The sequence below is a fragment of the Callorhinus ursinus genome, unplaced genomic scaffold (genome assembly GCF_003265705.2).
Source record: "Callorhinus ursinus isolate GAN/ISIS: 27379988/994484 unplaced genomic scaffold, GSC_fseal_2.0 scaffold40, whole genome shotgun sequence".
Taxonomy (NCBI): domain Eukaryota; kingdom Metazoa; phylum Chordata; class Mammalia; order Carnivora; family Otariidae; genus Callorhinus; species Callorhinus ursinus.
The window spans coordinates 2,250,267-2,256,346 of NW_027397102.1; the positions used below are offsets into that span (position 1 = coordinate 2,250,267).

General features: G+C 36.5%; 1 pseudogene; it reads left to right on the forward strand.

Annotated features, from left to right (window-relative positions):
• Positions 1-5,298: 5,298 nt before the first annotated feature.
• LOC112819617 (cyclin-dependent kinase 1 pseudogene) lies at positions 5,299-5,845 on the forward strand (annotated as a pseudogene).
• Positions 5,846-6,080: the final 235 nt, after the last annotated feature.

Below are 6,080 nucleotides of genomic sequence, written 5' to 3' on the forward strand. Positions count from 1 at the left end.
GTGGTGCTACCTCAGGATAGAGATCATTGTCCAAAGCCTCGGGACTTTGAAAGAGTACAAAGCCTCTACTTTCTTTGGCACAGGTATGTTGGGTGGGGAACTTCATCTCTGCAAATGGGTTGGCTAAAGAACTAGTATAATGGGAAAGGGAATTGGATCCCTGGAATGAACTCTGGGGCTGGCAAAAACAGCTGATATTCTTCCCTATACTCCCAGCTGTTTCTAGGAAACAAGCATTGTTTAGCTTTTGAAGAGGAGGGGAAAAAAGGACATTTCTTTCAGTGGAGAGGAAAAAAGATGTCTCCATCTAATCATCTCCGGGCTTGGGCTTGTTTATTTATCAGCTGCTAGGAACCAATTGTTTTCTGATGCCAAGTCCCAGGTCACAGGGCCTATGTAATGAGAAGATGCATCATTAATGAACAGTGGATATCAGCATCACTGGGCCTACTAACACCTCAATACTCTTTTTTTTTGTCAACACTCTGATTTAAATCTTTCTCAGTTGTTCCACTCTCTCTTTTCTTTCTTTGTTTTCTGCTTCACTCTATTCTTTATTCATTTCTTTTCTTTGCCTTTTTCGTACCTGTCTTTCCTAGTTCTTTTCCATTATCCCTGTTCTACATTCCTTCTTTCTTTTTCTCTCTTTGTGTGGGTTTCTCTTGCTTCTTATCATCCCCAGCTGGCTCAGATTCCATGCAGATGTGCATCTAGGAGATATTTCCACCCCTGGCTCAAAAAAAGATACAAATCCCTTATTAGCTCATCTTCTTGGTTTCTCAGCCAGGGAAAGTTTGCTCCCCAGATAGATTCTACTTGACTTTACTTCAGCTTAATTGGAATGACTCAAACCAAGGGACTTCCACATCTTCCCTTGGGAATGATCATTCCATGGTTTAATACAGCATGCTTTCAATTTTTCCTCTCTTTGGTTCATTCTTCCTTTTGTTTCACTGTAGTCCACTACTCCTGGTTAGATTATCTAAGATTATCCTAAAATTTCTGCGTTGTTCCTTCATGTTTATTGCCTTTTAGGGCTTGAACGTACTTATCACACTCCCACAGAGTAATGCTTTTGGCCCCTAAAAAGTTCTGTTCCATGGTCATTGCTCCATGAGACAGTATTATCACCATTTTTAAAATAAGGAAATTGAAATCCAAAGGGATTAAGAAACTTACATGAGAACAAAGAGTTACAAGGAGTGGGTCTGAGATCAAAACGAAATCTGCTTGATTCCAAAGCCGATCATGGTCTGTTCACAAAACAAGGCTCAGCACAGCTGATGAAAAAATCTCACAAAATACTTCTCTAGTCACATGATGAAATGTCAGGTTTGGCCAAAATTCACTTGAAATTTTGATTTTGAAGTACATGAAAAGAAGAATGGTATATTACAAAAATTCCTGGGCTATAGTCCTAGACACACACATACATTATATATACAAACACAGTGTGTGCCAGATGTTAATCTAAGTACTTTATGTATACTAACTCATTGTTTTTATCTATATTTCACAGATTGAGAAACTGAAGAAAATGAAGTTAAGTAATACTCAAGGTCACCCAGCTATTAAGTAAAAGAATTAGGTCCAAACTCAGGTAGTCTGACTCTACAACATTACCTCTTGCCAAACACCTGGTATAACCTTGACCCCACTGGTCCTGTTTCTTCTCAGGTGTTTATCCATATACAAAATGAGCAAGTTGGACTGATCTAAAGATCTGCAAGCTGTGTTTTGTAGAACCCTGATGTCCCATAGAAGTATCTTAGGGGCTAGAGAAAAATTAAAGAAGGTAAAAAGAAGAGACCAACCAACAGTTCTCTTGGTCTCCCAGCTTTCTTTCAAATCAGACCAGATCTGCTTTCATGTGTTTTATGTCTTGGAGTTCCTCCACCACAAAATATTTCAAAATACATTTAAATGATGAAGCAAAATAGATTGCAGAATGTTTTGAAAAAGGACAAACCCTTTCTTTTCATTTTAGTATTTACCTATATTTAGGCCTTGTATTTAGTCTCTCACAGGAGGCCATTTATTTTGATGGACTTCATGTTTGCTCAAGACACTGCAAACTGTATCTAGGTTTCCATATGATTTCCATTATACCTTTTGCACTACCTCTATCTCTTTCTTATCAAGAAATCAGCTCTAATCTAACTAATTTTTAGCCTCAGCACTTTTCACTCCATATATCTATTATCATCCAAAGATTGTGAAATTCTTTGAACTCCTAGGAACATAATTATTTTTTAGTGAGGTGAACTGAAATTTTTATTGGAGCAGGGACTCAAAAGTTTTTGCAACCCTACTGTGGTATAGCCTGGACTTAAGTTCACATTTTTATTACATGCAGATAAACCTGAGCACCGAAGATACGTTAAGTACAGTATAATCTAAATACGAGGCTAAACAAAGACACAGAGTAGTAATTGAAATAACATGGGAGAAAGGGGAGAAGTAAAAGTCCTACGTCAGCTATTTTATCGGAGATTATACCTAAAGTCCCATATTTTATCTTTCCTTCTCTCTAAGTGGTGATATTAAAAGGTCCTTACATATTTTGGAACACTGAATTCAGCTCCATTTAGGAAGTTTGTAAGCTCTGTGACATTGAGTTCCGACATCTTATTAGCAACTTCCACGAATTATAGACCTGTCTTGGAGTAATCTCCATTAGCTCCAGTTACATTCCAGTGTTCATGGAAACTTATGGAGGAAAAAAGATGAATCAATTTTGAAAACTGGTGGCCATAGTTTAATCTCAACATCAAATTCATGGTCTATATTTTACTCAGCTTAACAATGCCTTAATAGTATAATAATATATTCTATATTAGATGACTCTTTTGAAAGTTAGCACATATCTGATGACTGCTTTGAAAGAAATGGATGAATTTCTCCAGATTACTAAAGTATGACTGAGTTGATCATTTTGATTCACCAAATATGGTATGCATAATATAACAAAACCACATTATGAGGCCAGAGACAAAAATGGAATGAATCTTTATTGTTTTATGTCAGATGTAGCATAATTAGACAAACATCATAAGTGAATGTGATACTTTGAGGGTCTTTCTAATTACCAGGGTAACCTATTAGCCCTTATTTTTACTTCACATTTATTGTATCATTGGAATTTCATAATATATTTTTGAGAAGTGCCTCCTGAGGCCTCTTTCTGGTTCTGTGAAAGAAGAACCCTTTGTCTTTCCCAAGTGAGGAAGAAGTTAGAGGTTTCAATGCCCCTTTCTATTTTGCTTTCCCAAGAGAAATATGAGAATTTTATGATTACTCATGAAAACACTAATGATCTGACTTTCCACCCATTGTTTTCTTCCAAAATAGTTGCCTATCACAGTCTCTCTGTAGTGTAGGGAAGGCACAAATAAGAAAATGGAAGTGAAGAGGTGAGTCTAAAAATTTACAAAAAAGAAATTTCTACTGAATTTCTCAGATCATGTGAAATTGAGTTTGTGAATCAGAGAAGCTATGAGAGGTTGAGAAAACATGTTTGTCAACCTGATTATTTTTTAATGCTCATTTTTTGTACTTTATTTGCTCTCATCCACTTTTGTTTTTAGTAATGTTTAATAATGTTTTTGGAAACATTAGAAAAACATAGTATTTCCCATTTGTATGAAAGATAACAAAGAAAAAGGAATTTTTTTGTGTCCAAAATTGTTCTGGGTGGAATGAAAAAGCAGTGTTTTTTAATGTGAATTTTAAAAAAGTACAAAGGGGAAATTATTTCAAGCCATAATCTACCATTTAGAGACTTAATTCCCAGAATTCTCCTCTACTCCACCTTCAGAAAAATTTGTTTTTGATAACTAGAAGGATTCTTCCTTTGGCAAACACCAAAAGTTGCTTTTGGACACTAAAGTATCAAACTGCCTCTACTTTCATTGATATATATTACTATACACTTCATACTCAATGATATATTATTCAACCAATCAAATGTGTCAACTAATATTTAATGCTGAGATAAGTTTTGTCCTCAGATTCATAATAATAGTTGATATCATTAACCATAAGAAGGCATACTGCTTCTCTTCAGTTAAAGTTTAGCCTGTGAAGAGAAAACTATAGAGAAAGGAGATTTTTGCAAAGAACTCTAAGTCACAAGTTTTGGCTGGGAAGTTTTAGGACATAATAACTTAGAAGGCATTCACATTTTACGCCCCCTCCCTCCCCCAGTGCTTATGAGACCCAGGAGTCCTCACATGTATTGGCAGACTAAATTAGGTTTAGTTTGGCTAACATTTATCTCTGTTAAAATAGAGTTAGTTTTATTAACACACAACACATATCCATGCCTAAAATTTTGGCCAACAAGAATTCTACTCCTGAAAATTTTCTCTCCCTTTATTCTGGCTGGGCTGTGTAGAGAAGGAAACAAGCAGCCAGTGTCCCAGGAATGTGGGAATTGTGCTGGACTTCAGATTCTATGAAGGGGAAGACAGCACAATTAGCTGAATATTAATCCTAGAAATAAGCTAAAGACCTAAGATTAGAACCATAGATCTTTCACCTTGGTTACTAGGAAGCAGATTTTGCTTATTGTGTTATTTAGACTTTTGGATTTTTTTTTTTACTAGTTTCTGTCTTTATTTGGATTTTGGAGGATTTGGCTTATGGTTCTTTTTTGTTATTATGTATTTAATTTTAATTCCAGTATAGTTAACATACAATGTTATATTACTTTCAGGTGTACAATATAGTAATTCAAAATTTATACATCATTATTCAGTGCTCATTATGATAAGTGTACTCTTAATCCCCTTCACCTATTTCACCCATCCCCCCACCCACCTCCCCTCTGATATGCTTTATTTTAAATGGGTACCCTCAGTTAAAGATATTAATTTTTTTCTACAAGAATGTTTTTTATTGGAAACATACTTCAGAATACATGGTTCTAAAAGATATATATATAAAATATTCCACCCAGGGGTGCCTGGGTGGCTCAGTCATTAAGCATCTGCCTTCGGCTTGGGTCATGATCCCAGGGTCCTGGGATCGAGTCCCACATCGGGCTCCCTGCTTGGTGGGAAGCCTGCTTCTCCCTCTGACCCTCTCCCCTGCTTGTGTTCCTGCTCTCGCTGTCTCTCTCTGTCAAATAAATAAATAAAATCTTTAAAAAAAATCAAATAATCCAGTTAAGAAATGGGCAGAAGACATGATAGACACTTTTACAAAGAAGACATACAGATGGCTAAAGCTGGCTTTTGGAAGTTGAGTCAAGAGGGACGCTGACATGGTAGCCACCACCACTTTCCTTGTGGGATAATAAGCCGGGTAGAGTTGCTGAGGATCTACCAAATCTGCTGATTAACTATGGAAGATTATTCCAAAATAGAGAAAATTGGCGAAGGTACCTATGGAGTTGTGTATAAGGGTAGACACAAAACTACAGGTCAAGTGGTAGCCATGAAGAAAATCAGACTAGAAAGTGAAGAAGAAGGGGTTCCTAGTACTGCAATTTGGGAAATTTCTCTATTAATAGAACTTCATCATCCAAATATAGTCAGTCTTCAAGATGTGCTTATGCAAGATTCCAGGTTATATCTCATCTTTGAATTCCTTTCCATGGATCTCAAGAAATAGTTATATTCCATCCCTCTTGGTCAGTTCATGGATTCTTCACTTGTTAAGAGTTATGTGTACCAAATCCTACAAGGGATTATCTTTTGCCAGTCCAGAAGAGTTCTGCACAGAGACTTAAAAACCTCAAAATCTATTGACTGATGACAAAGGAACAATTAAACTGGCTGATTTTGGCCTTGCCAGAGCTTTTGGAATACCTATTAGAGTATACACACATGAGGTGGTAACACTGTGGTATAGATGACCAGAAGTATTGCTGGGGTCAGCTTGCTACTCGACTCCAGTTGACATTTGGAGTATAGGCACCATATTTGCAGAATTAGCAACCAAGAAACCACTTTTCCATGGGGATTCAGAAATTGATCAACTTTTCAGAATTTTCAGAGCTTTGGCCACTCCCAATAATGAAGTGTGGTCAGAAGTGGAATCTTTACAGGACTATAAGAATACATTTCCCAAGTGGA